At 50.6% G+C, this 18,685-nt stretch overlaps 1 pseudogene across 1 annotated transcript; it reads right to left on the bottom strand.

The window, feature by feature from the left end:
* Nucleotides 1–2,360: 2,360 nt before the first annotated feature.
* On the bottom strand, nucleotides 2,361–9,757 carry LOC309641304 (mitochondrial import inner membrane translocase subunit TIM14 pseudogene; annotated as a pseudogene). The gene is made up of 3 exons: nucleotides 9,704–9,757; nucleotides 5,390–5,572; nucleotides 2,361–4,881 (listed from the first exon to the last, which is right to left on the bottom strand). The product of its transcript is annotated as a mitochondrial import inner membrane translocase subunit TIM14 pseudogene (transcript).
* Nucleotides 9,758–18,685: the final 8,928 nt, after the last annotated feature.

Below are 18,685 nucleotides of genomic sequence, written 5' to 3'. Positions count from 1 at the left end.
TCTTTTCAGGAGTTGGAATAGAAAGTACTTTCTCGGGCTTCCCTGGTGGCGCAGTGGTTGAGAATCTGCCTGCCAATGCAGGGGACACGGGTTCGAGCCCTGGTCTGGGAAGATCCCACATGCCTCGGAGCAACTAGGCCCGTGAGCCACAATTGCTGAGCCTGCGCGTCTGGAGCCTGTGCTCCGCAACAAGAGAGGCCGCGGTAGTGAGAGAACCGCGCAACGCGATGAAGAGTGGCCCCCGCTTGCCACAACTAGAGAAAGCCCTCGCACAGAAACGAAGACCCAACACAGCCATAAATAAAATAAATAAATAAATAAAATTTGAAAAAAGAAAATGCTCCCTATTTCACTTACAAAATTAATTTTTTAAAAAAAGTACTTTCTCTTCTTATAGCCTATATTTTTTATTGTCTGAATTTTTTAGTAGCACAAAGGTATTATTTTTTAATTTTTTAAAACTTCAGTAAAATAAAGTTAAAAAACAAACTTTTGGAACTTCCATGGTGGTCAGTGGTTAAGAATCTTCCTTCCAATGCAGGGGATGCAGGTTCAATCCCTGGTCGGGGAACTAAGATCCTGCATGCTGAGGGGCAACTAAGCCCGTGCACCACAACTAGTGAGCCCACATGCTCTGGAGCCCATGCACCACAACTAGAGAGAAACCTGTTTCGCAATGAAGAGCCCACCTGCCGCAACTAAAATAAACATAAATAATAAATAAATAAATAATAAAAATAAATATTTTTAAAAATAAAAAAAATAAAATAAATAACTTTTTTCCATTTTGAAACAGCTGACTGAACATCTTTTCACACCCCAAATCTCACTGAAAAGGCAGAAGAAGAAATAGAAAAATACAACAGAAGATTAACTATCCAGGAATCTGAATACCAAAAACATCCAAATAAAGGAATTTCTCTAAAAGGTTTTGTTTTAAGATCATCTGTTTCTGGGAATTCCCTGGTGGTCCAGTGGTTAGGACTTGGCGCTTTCACTGCTGGGGCCGGGTTTCCATCCCTGGTTGGGGAGCTAAGATCCCGCAAGCCCCGAGGCACGGCCAAAAAAAAAAATCATCTGTTCCTAAATCATGCCTTTGTGGCTATTGAGGATCCGTTTGCCATGCTGTGTTATCACTGGTGTTCTTAGCTCCACCAAGCAGGCAAGAGGGATTGCTCATATGGGGCAGTCCCATCTTCCTCACATGGGGAGAAGGACTCAGGCACAAGGGGAGATGTCACCTGGGGGTATCACAGCACAAGTTATGGCAGATCCCAGTTTATACGTTTTGAAGGATAACCATTGTATAAAGTACTGAACTGCAATTGTGCAAATATACGTTGATTGTTAAATTCTTTTCAAAGACATGTCTCCCTTTTGGTGTTAAGTTAGTTGAACTAAAGAAATAGTCTTAATCCACTTTCCAGATTTGGTTTTCTGCATAAGTGATCATCTGCTGGAAATCCGTGACCTAGTTGGAAGACTAGGAGAAATACTCCCTATAGACAAAACAGTGAGGAATTCCTGGAAGATGAGATAAGAACAGATAAATGGGCAACCCCAATAAAAATGAGGACAAATGCTCCCCACCACGCAAAAGAGAGAAGTTCCCCCCAAAATTAGTTTTCTGAACAAAACTCTGAAATTACCCTGAGATAAGAAACAGTGACACGGACAGTTGGCCAGAAAATTAAGTAAGGTAATCACTGGTCGGTCTCCTTAGAGAGCAGACAGTCCTCTGACATTTAGGATAAAGCCATGCGTCTTAATCCGTTTGGGCTGCTAGAACAAAAACACCAGCGACTGGGTGCCTTCTAAACAACACATGTATTTCTCGCAGTTCTGGCGCCAGCAGATTTGGTGTCTGGTGAGGGCTTGCTTCCTGATTCATGGATAATCATCTTGCTGAGTCCCCACATGGCAGAAGGAGTGAGGGAGCTCTCTAGCGTCTCATACAGCCACTAATCCCATTCATGAGGGCTCCACCCTCATGACCTAATCACCTCCCTAAGGCCCACCTCCTAATGCCATCACATTGGGGATTAGGATTTCAGCACAGGAATGAGAGGGTGGGGGTCAGGGGTGAGGGGAGACATAAACATTCAGTTCAGTCCGTGAACCTTGAGAATAGTTCATAAAAAAGAGAGTTCAGACACTCAGCCAAAAACATTGAAGACCAAGAACATTCAAGAAAGGCACAAAATTCAGCAAAAGGAAAACTGAATGCCAAGGAAACAGTTAACACAGTTAAAATACTAGATCAAGAGTCAGCAAACCACTGGCCAAATCCAGCCCGCTACCTGCTCCAGAAAGCTAAGAATGATTTTTACTTGTGACCGTTTGCAGGCGATTTGTTGTTAGGGAACACACTAACTTTGGACCCCAATTAAGTGAAATTATCTCCCCTCCTGCCCCCCAAAGAAATCCAGTCTCCTCGTTAGTAGACCTGTATTACAAAAAAAACTATACTCAATTGTTATTATATTTTTATTTCATCAGTTTAAAAGTTGTGAATTTTTTTTAAAAAGCAATGAAAAGCTAGCAAGAATATCAAATAAAACTTACATTAAGCAAGAAAAATAAATAAATAAAAATTAAAAAGTTGTGAAAATGTGTGGAACTTTTAAGTGGCAGAGCCTGGATTTGAACCTAGGAAACCTGATCGTTCACACTACTGCCTCCCTGAAAAACAAAGAGCCGCCTTCTGGAGAGACGGCTGCACTTTCAAGGTGATGCTCTGAGCTTTGCTTGCTGGCATCCCAGGAACCTCCGCACAACCCCTCTCTGGCCCGTGGAGCTCTTTGCGCCCATCATTATTCACGTTTAGCGCCATCTAGTGGAGCCAGCGCTAATCTGGAGCCCGATTGGCCAGGTTCACACCCCGCTGCTGCCACTGGTCCCTCCTTGGTTCCAGGCCTCAGTCCTTAAACCCAGAATGTGAATGAGAACGGGAGGATCACAGATGGTGTGTTTACCGCTGGCTCATAGTAGGTGTTCAATAAATACTGTTTCCCGGATGAGACGTTCTTTCGATGGCTGGTTTCTGAGGCTGGTTTCTTGGGGCCACAGTCTGCCGGGGGGGGAGACTTGAGATACCAACTCGGGGATGGTCGGGGCCCCATCTTGGGGTGATCTGGCCCAGCCCCTTACCAGCCTCTGCTGTCTGTGGCCCTCTCCTCCCTTGGCAGGTGGCCCCACTGCTCCTCAACCCCCAGGGAGGGGTGCTGTTGTCACATGGCCCCCATACCCTTCTCCACCCCCAACACGGCACATCCTTCACCAGCTCTTTCTGAACGAGGTTGATGGCAAGGTCTGTCCAGGTGTCTTTTTCACTAAGAACCACCAGCCTCCCATTGGCTGAGGGGCAGAACCAGCTACATAATTTGTAGGACGCCATGCAAAACGAAAATGCGGGTACCCTTGTTCAAAAATTATTAGGAATTTCAACACAGCTACAGCACCTTTAAACAAGTGAGGGGCTGATCTGAGCTCAGGGGCCCTGTACGGCTGCCCAGGTTGCAGGCCCATGAAGCCCGCCCCTACTTCGTGCAGGACACCACCCTAAGACCTTAGCCGGAAATCCCCTCATTACACCCTCTCAAGGACCCTGCCTGGTGAGTAGTGTTATCTCATATATTTTTTTAATGTGGTAAGATACACACAACATAACATTTATTATATTAACCATTTTAAAGTGTACAGTTCAGTAGTGTGATAAAGTATATTCATGTTGTTGCGTAACCAATCTTTAGAACTTAATCATCTTGCAAAACTGAAACTTTTCCCACTAAACACTAACTCCCCATTCCCCTCCCCCCAGCCCTGTTGACCACCATTCTACTTTCTGTCTCTATGAATCTGACTACTTCAGGTGCCTCACATAAGTGAAAACATTCAGAATTTGTCTTTTTGTGACTGGCTTATTTCACTTAGCATAATGTCCTCAAGTTTCATCCCTGTTGTAGCATGTGTCAGAATATTTTTCCTCTTTAAGGCTGAATAATACTCCATTGTATGTATTTATCATTTTGTTCATTCATTCATCAGTCAATGGACATGTATTTGAGTTGTTCCCACCTTTTGGCCATTGTGAATAACTCTGAACATGGGTGTTCAAATATCTGTTCAAGAGTCTGCTTTCAGTTTTTTTGGATATATTCTCAGAAGTGGGCTTGCTGGATCCTATGATAATTCTGTGTTTCGTTTTTTGAGGGGTGTCTACACCATTTTAAGTTTTGAGGCACTTTATTTAAAAAAAGTTGGTACTCAAGTACATAAATGAATAAGAACTTAAAATTCATCATATGGGAATTCCCTGGTGGTTCAGTGGTTAGGACTCCATGCTTACATTGACGAGGACCTGGGTTCGATCCCTGGTCGGGGAACTAAGATCCCACAAGCTGCGTGGCTCGGCCAAAAAAAAAAAAAGTAAAATTCATCATACATTTATTTCATTTTTCAGTTTGACCTTCTAGTAAATCTTTAGCATCACTGATTTGGGGCTGCTATATAAGGAGATCCCCCCTTGTTGTGTGATTTAAAAGCATAGCTCGTTAATAAACATTTCTTATTTTTCCTTTATTGGCAGTAGGGCTTACACTAATTACCATGCTAACGCTGCTTCCCATTTTGTCATTTTGGGTTCAAACCCACCTCTGTAATAGCCACCACAGAAGGCATATTTTGGTAGACTTTGAAAAACTTGTTTTACTTGAGGCTCCATGTGTTTCCTGGCTTGCAAAGCATAAGACAGCCGGCAAATCCTGCAGCAGCAATGGTCAGTCCAAATGCTACCACTGTACTGGCCGTGGCTCCCGCTCGGCTCCCCTGGCTCCACCCGGAGCGAGGTTCATCCCAGCCCAGAGGCCTCGACCACCCTGGCTACAGCATTTTATACCCCCGCCAACAGGGCACAAGGGTTCCAATCTCTCCACGTCCTCACCAATACTTATTTCCTGTTGTTGGGTTTATTTATTTATTTAAATAGCAGGGATCCTAATGGGTGTGATAGCCCCACTCTTTAATATGGTATCTGAAAAAAAAAAATGGAATCTGAGGCTTGAAGGCACTAATTAACTTGCCCAAGGCCATGACGCCCATTAATATTATCAATCCGTCTGTGACTGGCACTGAATGACCTGCCTGACTCATGCTGCCTCCAAGGGCGGCTTGCCATTGTCAAGGTGCCAGCCAGAACCATTCAAGGATTTTGATGGAGCCCCAGACCAGTTCCCTGAGGCCATGACGAACCTGCAATGGCGCCCAGCATTACTACAGAACCAGCACCAACCCACCACCCTGCTTAGGCTCAAGCCAGCCGGCTGGCCCTGCCCTGCAGGTACACAGACCTCTGCTCCCCCCACCTTACTGGGGTCCCTAATACCCTCACCCCGGGCCCTTGCTGCGTGAGGCCAGAAGGCCAGAACCAAGATCCAGACCGAGCATCCGCTAAGGATTGAGGAAGGAACTGGACACTGGAGCCCAGCTCTGGTTTTGTCACACCGATTTCTGGCCCCAGGGTGAGGGTGGGGGGAGGGGGGCTGCCTGGCCTGGGGCCAAAGGAGTAGAGTCCCTGTGGGCTCAGAAATGGGTGAAAAGGGGGCTTACCCAGTGGCGCAGTGGTTAAGAATCCACCTGCCAATGCAGGGGACACAGGTTCGAGGCCTGGTCAGGGAAGATCCCACATGCTGCGGAGCAACTAAGCCTGTGAGCCACAACTACTGAGCCTGTGCTCTAGAGCCCGCGAGGCACAACTACTGAGCCTGCGTGCCACAACTACTGAAGCCCGCACACCTAGAGCCCGTGCTCCACAATAAGAGAAGCCACCGCAGTGAGAAGCCCACACAACACAACAAAGAGTAGCCCCTGCTCGCCGCAATCAGAGAAAGCCCGCGCACAGCAACGAAGACCCAACACAGCCAAAAATAAAAATAAATAAATTTAAAGAAAAAAGAAATGGGTGAAAAGGGAATTCCCTGGTGGTCCAGTGGTTAGGACTCCATGCTCTCACTGCCGAGGGCCTGGGTTCAATGCCTGGTCGGGGAACTAAGATCCCATAAACTGCACAGCATGGCGAAAAAAAAAGGGTGAGAACAGACCCTCTTGGGAAAACTCCTCAGGAGTAGCATCTTTCTTGATACTGTGGTTGCCCAAGAGTGGGTTGTGAGCTCTGTTTAGAAGGCAGGACCAGCATTAGAAAACAAACATTGTCATTATCATTTGAAAGATAATTACGGGGCCCTTACCCCAAGCTTGGCTTCAGTGGGACAAACACAGGTCCCCTGGGGGAGAGGGACCATTAGCACATAAGCCAATAAGTACTTACGTACTATTTGTGGACAAGAAATACACACGGGCCCCATGGGGCCAATGATTTCTGACCTCTGCAACCTGTTCCGGCTTCCTCCATTTCACTCCTTTGTCTATAAGCTTCTTCTGTCACTTCCTCTTTCTCTCCTCCCTTTTTTTTTTTGCCTCACCAGCATGGCTTGCGGGATCTTAGTTCCCCAACCAGGGATAGAACCCGTGCCCCCTGCAGTGGGAGCGCAGAGTCTTAACCCCTGGACCACCAGGGAAGTCCCATCTCTCCTCCCTTTTTTTCAAAATCGGTGGTGAGTCTACTCCGGGCCAGGCCCCTTGTACACTTGTCCTTCCCCTCATCCTCCGCCACGCTGCTCCCCACTCAGGCAGAAAACACAACCCCGAGCACCTTGGTTTCCCATCTCGTGCCCGTGTCCCAGGCCTGGCCCTGAATGCCCTGTGGTCCTGTCCAGAAGCCCGGGCTGCGAGGCCGGGGCCCAGGCTCCCCATCCAGCCCCCAAGCCAGGGCTGGCACAGGGTAGCTGAAAGAGGGGTAAATCCGCAAGCAGGTGCCGGGGGACACATGGCCGCTTCAGGCTTCAGCCGTGTCCCAGCTACATGCCCCAGGCGGCTCACGGACCCAGCAGAGGAAGGAGAGAATCCCCAGGGCTTTGAGGCTGAGAGGGAGTTCAGAAGTCAGAATGCCTGTCACTGCACAGAGTGGACGCACAGACAGCTTCTGGAAAGAGCCTTCCATGCCCAGAGCCAGTGGGCGGGTGAGGGCGGCTCCTCAAAGAACAGCCGCCTGGGCTGGGGGGGCGCTTCTGCAGGGCCCAGCTCTCAGTCCCCTCCCTTCTCATCCCTTCTGTGCCCACGGGAGCTCTCCCTTGGTCTTCATGCTGGGCTCCCCCCACTGTCCCCCAGCCGGGGTCCCAGGTGTTCAGGCCTTCTGCCAGGTAGCGCTCAGTAGGTGTTCAGTCAGTGATAGAGGAAGGAGCCGCCCCACCACAGGCTGTGGCTTTGGACGCCTAACCTCGGGGTGTTGGTGCGGTCCCTCCTCTTTCAGATGGAGTTACTAGTAGGTAACAGAACTAGCTTAGGGGGATGGGCGCCGTGAGGATTAACACAGGGCAGGATATCGAGGACAGTTCAGGCACAGAGGGCGCTTTCTATCATTATTGTTGTTGTTATTGCTATTCATCATTAATGAAAAAGAGGCCCTCAGATGAGGATCACATGCTGTGTGTGTGTGTGTGTGTGTGTGTGTGTTCACCCACAGCAGGACCCAGGTTTGGAGAGTTGGGATGAGTGTCTGGGAGGGAAGGGACTAGAGTCTAGACCTTCTCTACCAGACAGAGCTCAGATTCCTGGAGAATCTGCCCTTCCCTCCCTCCCCACCCCTGCGAAAGGCCCCCAGCACAGACACAGAAGCCCCCGAGGGAGACCGGGCTGATCTTCCCAAGACTCAGGGTCCTGCACGCCCCCCGGGCCCAGTGCCCAGTGAGGCTCAGGAATCGAGCCCTTGCAGACACTCTTGCCTCAGCCTCCTCCATATGGCCCAGGCGAGGGCCACTGAAGGATGGAGGGAGCTGGCAGGTGCCAGAGGGATTTGAGCCCAGGTCTGGGGGACTCCGCCTCTGTGGCTCTTTCTTCCATAGTAGCTGGCGGCAGGGGGACTGTGGACAGACAGTTCTGTGAACTGTGGAGGCTGAGAAGTGGGGATACAGGTAAGGGAGGCTCAGGGAGCCCATCTTCTGGGGCCGACCAGGACCAGTCCCCTGTCTGCCTCCTCTGCCTGCCTGTGTCTGCTCATCTCTGTGCCCCATGGAAGGTGACCAGTAAGGACTGGGAAGAAAAGGCCTGAACCCTGATCCTTTTCTTCAGATCTGAGCTCGGTCCTACAGGTTCCTTTCTGGGCCTCGGTTTCACATCCCGGAGTGTCTGTGCACGTGGCCTTGCAGCACTGCCACTGGAATTCAACAAACTGTGCAAGGTGCACGGACCCGGATTTATTTTATTTATTTAATTTTAAAAAATATTTCTTTCTTTCTCCTTTCTTTCCTCTTTCTTTCTTTCCTTTTCTTTCTTTCTTTCTTCCTTCCTTCCTTCCTTCCTTCCTTCCTTCCTTCCTTCCTTCCTTTCTTCCTTTCTTTCTTTCTTTCTTTCTTTCTCTCTCCCTCTCTCTCTCTGCACTGGGTCTTAGTTGCGGCACCCAGGATCTTCATTGCTGTGGCATGCGGATTTCTTAGTTGCAGCATGCCTGCAGGATCTAGTTCCCCGACCAGGGATTGAACCTGGACCCCCTGCATTGGGAGCACAGAGTCTTACCCACTGGACCACCAGGGAAGCCCCCGGACCCGAATGTAATATGCCCTCGTCCCTCCCTCTGGCCCAGCACACCACATGCTTTACCCCCACTCCCCAAAACTGTACCACTGGCCGCTGTTTATAGACTGAGGGTGTGGGGAGGAAAACATCTGGAGGTGGCCGACAGGCAGGGCTGGTGTTGGTAAGGAGGTCATAGAAAAGTTCCTGCCAATGAATTAAGCTACCCAGCCTCCCATGGGAACATGAGAACGGAGGCCCAGTTCTCACCAGGGTCTCCGCATCGTCCCTCTGTGGCCTTGGAGGCTGACACCGTTATCCCTGTTCAGCACAGACGGCACCTGAGGCTCATGGAGGCAAGGAGGCTGGCCCAGGCCCCGCAGTTCTCCTGGGGCCCACACAGACCTGGGCCACGTCCCATAGAAAATTCGCAGGGACATTCTGGCCCAGGCAGACATTTGGTCCTGAAAGGGCTGCACTAGGTTTCATTTCTTCCCTCAGATGCAACAATCCCACCCTCAAAGGCACTGGGGTGTCAGAGGACTCAGACCTCTACGCCATTGGCTGAATAGTTTTTCCCAATGCCAGCCACTCCTCTAGAAGCTGAGTCCCCTGAGGGCAGAGGCTTTGGACAACCTCTGTTGTCCCCAGAGTCATGCTGCCCAGGGGAGATGCCAAGGGGAGTTGGGAATGAACGAATGAGGGACCTTGAAGCTGGACGTCAGTCACACCTGAGTTCAGATTGGAGTTTTATGGTAGACCCGGCCTGCGGCTGAGCCTGTCAGCTTGCTCGTCTGGGAATTGGGCTCATAAAACACGCTTCCCCAGATTATAGAAAAAAGAAATAAATGCTGCAAGGGCTTCACAGGCTGTGCACACCAGCCCCACACAGGCAGCTAAGCATCTGTTTCCAACCTCGACCAGGTTCCAAGCCGGGGCCTCCTCTCCAGAATTCTCCTTCCCCTGAAGCGCATTCGACTCACTGAGGGCTCAGCCCAGTCCTTGCGGGGACAAGTATGTCCTGCCACCTGGCTGGGCTAGCAGTTCCCTCCCTTCCGAGGCCAAGGGCCAGACTAGCCTTTTCTGTCAAACACCCACACTTCAGCTTTCCGATCTCCACACCTTTGCTCATGCTATCCCTTCTGCCCAGAATGTCCTTACGTGAAATATCTGGGTCAGAGAACACGTGCATCTGGCATGTTTTGAGACGCTTATCAAGCTGCCCTCCTAAGAGGCTGCATCCACGTGTATTCTCAAGAAGTGCCCAAGAAGACAGGGTCCCCACAGCTTTGCCAGCGCTGTGTGTTATCAAAGGCTTAGATGTTGGACAGTATCATTATTGCTTTATTTGCACTTCTTTTGTTATTAGTGGGGACATGGGAATACGTACACTTCCTCAGAAAAAAGGGCAAGGCTTCAGATTTTTTTTTTTTTTCTTTTTGCCTCACATTACAGCTTGCGAGATCTTAGTTCCCCGCCCAGGGATTGAACCTGCAACCACGGCAGTGAAAGCACAAAGTCTTAATCACTGGGCTGCCAGGGAATTCCCCTGAAGAATTTTAAGTAAAAGGAAATTGTTTCCTGGAAATTCCTTAGCAGTCCAGTAGTTAGGACTCCACACTCTCACTGCCAAGAACCCAGGTTCCATCCCTGGTCGCGGAACTAAAATCCCACAAGCCGCACAGTGAGGCCAGAAAAAAAAAAAAGAAAGAAAAGAAAGAAAGAAATTATTTCCTGTGAGAGAAACCATCCCCAAATGCTGTCTCCCAGGTCCTCCTCGCTCTTCCAGGCAGGAGAAGGGGAGTTGAGAGAGTGGTGATTAGCAGTCATGAGACAGGGAAACCCAGGGCCTGGAATGAGAAACTGGCTCCTGAGTCCGGTGCACCATTTCACCTGCCTGGCCTCAGTTTCCTCCTCTGTAAAGTGGGACCTTCAGTTCTTAGCCTGGAGGGTTGTTGTGAAGATGAAACGGGATGGCGAAGGAGAAATTCACTCATCTGTGAAACAGATGGCTACTGAGGGCCCAGCATGTGGGGTGCAGAGTGGTGAAAACGTACACGGCCTCCCGTCTCGGGGTACAGACCAGGTCTTCCTAGGGGCTTCCTCCCCCAGAGCAGAGGTGCGGACAGCAGCGGCCGCTGACACCATGGCCAGCCGTCCCTGTTGAGTGCCGGCTGAGGGAGCTGCTAGGACTGCTGTTATTGTTTTGAAAAAATCTGCTATCATGCTGATAAACTCGACTGTCAGAAGGGATGTTATTTCTGGGTGAAAGGAGATTCTGCAGGACTGGGGCTCCTTCCTGCCGGCACCCACGTGGGCCTCGTCCCTCCCGCCAGACCCAACTTGAGCGATAACCTGGGGCCTTGAGGCTGCCCCTGGCGGGGCACAGTGGTGGCCATCACTGCAGGATGTCCACAGCCTGCTGTCCAGGGCCTCTACAATGCTTCAGGAGCAGATATCACCCCCTCCCTGACCCCGGATTCCTGGAATTGTCTGACCGAGCGGAGGCTGTTCTCTGTCCCCCTGACAGGTTGCATGAGATTAGGTTATTTTGGTCACACGGGCCATTTAGTCTTTTGGCCCTAGCGCGTGTCTATTAAATTGGCGTGGCTCTGAGCTGAGCGACCTGGCTGGGTAAGCCTCGTAATCTGCTCTGAAACGTGCTGGTTCTGTTTTCAATTGTGATAGTCCCCTTGTCACCAGCACAGCTGGCCTCTCCGGCTCCACCGTGGGCTCAGCCTGCCAAGGACCCCTGGGAGCTGTAAAACTGGGTCTTGGTTAAAATCCTCACTCCTGGCTGTCTCAGGTCCGGTCATTGTGCTTTGTTTTATTACACTTTAGTTTGTAGTATCAAGTTTTCATTCACATACCCAACAGTGCACAGATCTGAAGCATTCCCCTCAGTGCATATTTACATGTGTAGGTACCCCTGCGACCACCATGCATATCAGTCCAGAAAGTTCCCTCATGCCCCTTTCCAGTCAATACCCATCCCACCTCGAGAGATGGCCACTAGTCTCACCTCCATCATGTGGATTAGTTTTGCCTGTTCTTGAACTTCATATAAATGGATTCATACAGTATGTTCTCTCTTGTGTCTGGCTTCTTTCACTGTTAAAAAGTTACTGTTTTGGGAATTCCCTGGCGGTCCAGTGGTTAGGACTCGGCGATTTCACTGCCGAGGGCGCAGGTTCGATCCCTGGTTGGGGAACTAAGATACTGCAAGCCGCGCACGGCGAGTCCAAAAATTAAAAAAAAAAAAAGTTACTGTTTTATGACCGGAAACATAATACATGTTTATGGCAAAAGTTACAAGTAACGTACAAGAGAAAGAAAAGACCAGTGAGTGATATCCACACCTGTCACCCAACCTTGACCTTCTAGTGTGTTCCTTACAGAACTTTCAAGGCAAATGAAACATATTCTTCTACATAAACCAATTCACATTATACTTATTCTACAACCTTTTTGTCTCATTTAACACAGCACAGGTACAGATGTCTCTCCGTATTAGTACATGTGGGTCTACCTCAGACTTTCACGTTATAGTCCTTAGAAATGAGTCCCCAGGGAATTCCCTGGTGGTCCGGTGGTTAAGACTCTGCACTTCCACTGCAGGGGGCACGGGTTTGATCCCTTGTTGGGGAACTAAGATCCTGCATGCCGTGTGGTATAGCAAAAAAAAAAAAAAAAAAAAAAGAGTCCCCAGATCTGGCCCACATTCAAGGAGAACAGAGCTGCCATCAGCTGAGATGGGGAGACTGGGAGATGTAAGTTTGTGGGAGACGAGTTTAATTTGGCTGCACTGGCCTGAAGTGCCTCTTGCATATCAGGTGGGGAGATGGAGGAGCTTCTTTGAAGTCTATTGGTTGCCCACTTCTGTTCTCCACTGGCTTTCCTGGGGGTCTTAGCCGTCTGTTTCCAGGCCCCTTGGTCCCAGCTCCTGGCGGCGCTCTGCTCCTGGTCGGCGCTGTGGCCTCCCTCCAAGGCCAGAGGCTCTCCTGCATCAGGTGCCCCCGCCAGCTTCTCATGTTCAGAGGCCCTCTGAGCCGGCCCGAGGCTAGAAGCGGCCCAGGAGTTCAGCTGCCTGGAGTTTGGGCAGCGCTGCTGGCCTTGGGCCAGCTCATTACAAGCGGTTTGCAACAAGCAGAAAATTTTAAGGGGCCAGAGGGGCAGAAATCCATCTGCCTATTCATGGCTGTGAGGAGGCTCCTGCCAAAGCTTTGGGGGGGAATTGAGGGAAAAGGTGGCTGGGGTAACTCTCTTCTCTGGGTTTCCAAGATGTTATTCAAGCTGCCAAGAACCAGCCTTGACTTTCAAAAATCATCTTACTGCCACTGACTCTTGTCTCCAGGGGCCTCCCCAGGTGGCACCCAGGGACCCCACCCTACCTCTGACTTCCTCTCCATCTCCACTGGCCCTCGGCCGGAGACCCACCACACACCAGGCTCCAGTCCTTGGCCTTGACCTCGGTCACCCCCGCAGTCCCTGGGAGTTCTCAGAGAGGCCGAGCGCCCTCAGCTGTCACACAGCCTGGACTCCGGACCCTGGAGCCTGGGGTCCTCATGGCTACACCGGTCACACAGCCTTGCCTGGCCCTGTGTAGCAAGTCTAGGCAGGGCTGGCCTGATCCAGGTCTCTGAACCCAATGCCCAGGGGAAACTGAGCCGTGCAAAGGTTCAGCTCCCCCGCCCGGGACCACCATCACCAGACTCCGGGAGGGACCAACCCCCATGGGCTCCGTGTGAATCCCCCCACCTTCCCTCACAGCTCCAGGGACAAGCGTGTAAACGCGCACCCTCACCCCCTACGTGGGGTCCTACAAGGAACAGCATCACCTTCCCCGCACACGCCTTGCTGAAGAAGAAAAGGAAGCTGTGAGCAATTTAAAAATGCCGTTCAAGGGGGAGAACTGTCTGCGCGTCTGAAAAACGAGGGAGGGACAGAGGGAGGGAACGGACCAAAAACAGACGAGCGTGTTGGCCCCAGAATGCTCACCCTCATGCATTTACTTGCTCTGCAGGTATTTACAGAGCACCTACTACATGAGCTGTGAACAAGCCAAGTCTGGCTTAGCCTCAGTGGGGGGCAGGGAGTCAGGCAATAGACGAGTAAACAGGTAAATACATGTGCAAAGAGCAGAAGGTGCTGTGAAGGAAGATAAAGCAAGCGAGGGAAGAAGGGGAGCAGTAGCCCCACCAAGCACTGGGTGACCGGAACAGTCATGATGTATGAGTTGGGTGTCACCATCCCCGTTCCCCAGAAAGTGAGGGAAAGTGGAGCTCTGATGCATTAGGCCAGGGAAGGGAAGGTCCCATCTCTCATCCCTCAGCATCCACACCTCTCTACCCTGCAGCTCAGCTGGCCTCTCTGAGCCTCAGTCTTCTTACCTGTAAAATGGGGATGTAATAAGGTTCCCAGAGGCTTCACGACAGCTCTGTCCACAGAGGGCCTCACTAACTGGAGGACAGTGAGTATGGTTGGGTGTGGAACACAAAATAAAGGAGGCGGAGCTTTGGGGGAGGGGCAACCTGGGCACTGTTACCAGTTGGATGGAGGCTGGGGTGTCCCCGTTCAGGAGCCCTGGGCATTCTCAGAGACTCTGGGGCATCATTTCCCCTCTAATACCTCCCCACATGGCTGCCAGATTCCAATTCCCAAAGGTCTAGCCCCTCTTCTGCTCAGAGGCCTTCCATGGCTCCCAGGTACCCACAGGACAATAAGGCCGAACCCACCTTTCTGTTCCAGTTGGAATTCAGCCCCTTCTCCAGCGTGCCCTAAAATACCTCCTCCTCCAGGAAGCCTTTCCTGATATGTTTGCCTCCTCTCTAGGATCCCAGCTCTTAGTTTTCCCTCTCCTGAGCTCCTGTACTTCCTGCCTAAGACCCATTGTGTACTCTATCCTGGTTCTGTCTCACTTGGAGCAAAAGGCACTTGCTGCTGTCTCTGGCTCAGCTCCAGCCTGGGACAAGACCAAACATACTTTTCTTCCTCTTCTTGGAATAAAAAGTGATGTATTTCTGATACTAGCATAAGTTAATATACTTCTGTATAGAAAATCGGGAAGATACAGAAGAACACAAGGCCAAACATTAAGCCTATCACCCTTATGCCCGGAGATGATCACTATTCCCATTTTGCAGGGCTGTATTTCCTTCCAGACTTTTCTATATGGATTTTTTTTTTTTAATGTGGGATTGTACTGGACACACTGATCTGTAAAGTGTATTTCATTTAATAAATGATGCATCTCCAAGATACAGTTTCTTTTGTGAATATGTCAAACTCTTCACCAGTTCTTTGCTTTTGTTTTTTTTTTTTTAATTTGGTTGTACTGCGTGGCTTGCAGAATCTTAGTTCACTGACTAGGGATTGAACCCACGCCCTCGGAAGTGAAAGCACGGAGTCCTAACCGTTGGACTGACAGGGAATTCCCTCAAACTCTTCAGCAGTTTTTAATCCCTGTCTGCAATAACAGCCTCTGGGTTTACCCATCACCTACTGTGTACCTGGCATCACGCTGAGGGCTTCCTGTGTGTTCATCCTCACAGCAGCCCTGGGAGGTGGGAAATTTCACAGAGGATGGGACTGAGGCTCAGAGAGGCCCAAGCACTTACCTGAGGCCAAGCAAGTTTTAGGTGGCAGAGGCAGGATTCTAACTCAGGGCTGTGTGACCCCGAAGTCCCAGCCCTCACCCACCAGGCTGCAGGTTCCCTCCCCAGAAAATGCTTTTACCCCAATTGCCATTTTGTTTCACTTTAGGGGGTTCACAGACTTCCTGAAGCCTAGCTACAGACCCCCAAGTCAGACAGGTCAGAGAGACCTGGGTTCAAGCCCCAGCCCTGCAATCTCTTGGCTGTGTGGTCATGGACCTCTTAGGACCCATCTCCGAGGCTCAGTTTCTTCATCTGTGAAATGAGGAGATCTACCCTTCAGGAGGCCACGTAGGGTACCTGAACTCACCCAGGCAACACGCTCAGCCCACCAGGCTCTCAACAGCCTCTTGTCCTGGGAAGGTATCCCCACAGGGTGTCCACCAGGTGGGCGTGGGTGGATTGTCACCGTGAGGTTGCTCTAGCTCCTGGCAAGAAGCTCAGGCCCAGCTCAGGAGAGAACCTCGAAGCCCTTTGATGGGTCCCTGCCGATATTACAAAGTCCCTGTCAAAGCTGGAGGATTTTCCAGGTAAGGTGTCCCAAGGCTGGGACAATAGTCTGGGATGGCACGTGGAAAGACAGCCATTAAAACCTGCTCTGGCGTCTGGCTCCACAGGTGGGCCCTGGATGCCAAGGCCAGCACTTGGCAAACATGCTTGGCCAGCCCTCTCCCTGGGGCTCCCACCTGCCCTCTCCTCCCCTCCTGGGCCTTGGGCATAGGAATGTTCTCATCTCTCTGCAAGGCGTCCTCACTTCTCTCAAGCCTTTGCAGGAAGGTTGCATCCTCACCGAGGCTTCCCTTGACACCCTGGTTAAAAGACCCACCCCGCCCCCACTCTTCACACACTGCCTGGCTTTACTCTCCCTCCTTGAGTGCATGCTGTGTGCCCAGCTGCCCAGAGCTCTATTTTCCTGTCACTGGTTTCTCCTCCACTGTCTCCCCCACTTGGATGTGGGCCCTGTATTAATGCCATGAATGTGTCGTCTCTAGATCCCCATCACCTACCCCCGTGCCTGGCATATGGTAGGTGTCAATCAATATTTGTTAAATGAATGATCAAAGAAGGTCACAGTAAGGACAAAACTCAACCCTAAGTGGGAGCAGAGGGTCTGCTGGGTCATGGATCCCTAAACTGCGGAGAGATATGGTCATGGCCTCAGCAGGAGGGGCTTGCCTGGGGCTGGGAGGATCCAGGGGCTCCAGAGCAGGCAGCTCTTCAGGAAGGAGGCTCCCAGGGAAGGAAGGGACTGCCCACGGGATCATGGTGCTTTCTGACAGCAGGATCCACAGCCTGATGGCCCTGGGACAGGCCAGCAAATCCCGATGGGGAAGGGGAAGGTGAGGCCCAGGAGGTTTGGAGGCCAGCCATGGAGGGTGGAAAGGACACTGCAGCAGGAGTAGGGAGACCCAGGCTTCAATCTGCTTCTGCTGCTTAAGGGCTGGGTGGTCTCCGGCAAGTGGCTGGCCTCCTTTTTCAGAGCCTCGGTTTCCTGATCTGTAAAATGGGTCCACAAGGTCTCTCTTGCCTGTACATGGACCCTTTGTGGGTGCACTGGTGTCTGTAACATGGGACAGTGGTAAGAATTATAGGTGATAATAGAAAGTGCTTAGCCCTGGGGTTGAGGGATCTGAGGAGATCATGGCAGCTACTATTGTTATTGTTATTGCTACTATCATTTGCCATCTAATCCTTTTTGGACTGATAGGAAGGCAAGGCCTTCTACAGGCCCAATTCCCATTCAAAAGGTTTTTGCTTCCTCCTGTCCATTTGATCTGCATATTATTTGGGGACCTTGCAAGGCAAATATTTTCACCCACCCCCTCCTTGGGTACTTCTATCCCCCATCTGTCCCTAAACTGTCCTCCTTCCTCCAGCTGTTCTGCTAATGTTTACTGAATACCTACTCTGTACCTGGCACCATGGCTTCAGCCTTGAGACCCCTCTGGAAGCATTCTTACACACATAGATGAGACCATGCCTTTGCTTCCCCTCTGAGTCTCTGTTTTCTCATCTGAAGAGCGCTTTTGGAGAGAGGCCTCTATTTTGGAGGGCTCCTCCCTCCGCCTGTAAAGCACCCTGTGGCTATTAGCAGCCCAGGCTTTGTAGGGCTTGGAGTCAATGTGATTTGGGAGGCCCTCAAAGAAAGCATTACAAAATCAGAAGAGGCCAGAAGAGAGGGTGGGAGGGGCCTTGAAGCTTAAACTCTGCTGGGAGTTTACTAAACATTTGATGATTATCTCCTCTGATCCTCCCTATAACCCTATAGGGTGTGGGGGTGGGAGGGGGCATGCCATCAGCCCATTTCACAGATGAGAACAATGAAGGAAAAATCCGTATCAGTGTCATCACTTCAGAGATGGGAAGAAGGGGTGAGGGTATCTCCAACAGGTAGCAAATGGCAGAACTAAGGGGAGGGAAGCTCCCCGGACCCTGCTGTTTCTCTGTTCCAAGAGGCAGCAGGACTGAGGTAAACAAGCTTTGTTTCGTTCCTGGGACAACAGCTACTTTGTAACCCCAGTGCTCTGCTCTGCATTCCTCTACCTCAACACACCCCAGCAATAACAGGTTGGGGACTTGAGACCCTACACCTCCTTAGCCCACCCCAGGGCTGGGTACCACCCTGCCTGGACCTTTTCTGATTTCTCCTCCCTCCCCCGAGGCTTTGGGGGCCCTTCTCTGCCACCCACCTCCCCCTAGGCCCAGGAGCGCCAGAGCAGGGCGGGCTGCCCCCACTGTGGCAATGGGAATGGAGGTGTGATGGATGGTGCAGCTGGAAGGATGTGGGGTAGGAAGGAGTGGGGCAGGAAGACCCCAGGCTTTGGTAGGATGCTGCTGATGCTGTTTTTCTACAGAAGTTTGAGTCTTAGTTTCCACATTTGTGAAATAGGCTTAAAAATACCTAACGCCTGATGGTTGCCAGGACCTGGGGGAGGAAGGAATGGGGAGTTATTGTTTAGTGGTATACAGTCTGTTTTGAAAGATGGAAAGTTATGGAGATGGATGGTGGTGATGGTTGCACAACATTATGAATGTATTTAATACCAGTGAACAGTACACTTAAAAATAGTAAAGATGGCAAATTTTGTTATGTGCATTTTACCACAGTTTAAAAAATTGAAAAAAAAAACCCCAAACAAAACCTAACTCCTGAAACTGCCAGCACCACAAAGAGCGCCAATATTTGAGCGCTGAATTCATGCTGTCATTTAGCAGGTCATTAAGTCCTCTTTGAGCCTCGTGGGCAAGAAAAAAAGCATCAATCCCCTAGGAGTTCTTTGAGGATATAAAGATCCTGGAATACCCACCCAAATGCAGCCAGGGGATTCATCCACAAATATTCCCCGGAGCAAACCAGCGCACGCGACAAAACAAACTTGCAGACCGCAGGAGGCAGAAAGACAGTA

This window comes from Balaenoptera physalus (assembly GCF_965194825.1).
Source record: "Balaenoptera physalus genome assembly, chromosome: 13".
Classification (NCBI taxonomy): Eukaryota; Metazoa; Chordata; class Mammalia; order Artiodactyla; family Balaenopteridae; genus Balaenoptera; species Balaenoptera physalus.
The sequence above is the reverse complement of the archived record's forward strand: the minus strand, read 5'-3'. Positions and strand labels throughout refer to the sequence as shown.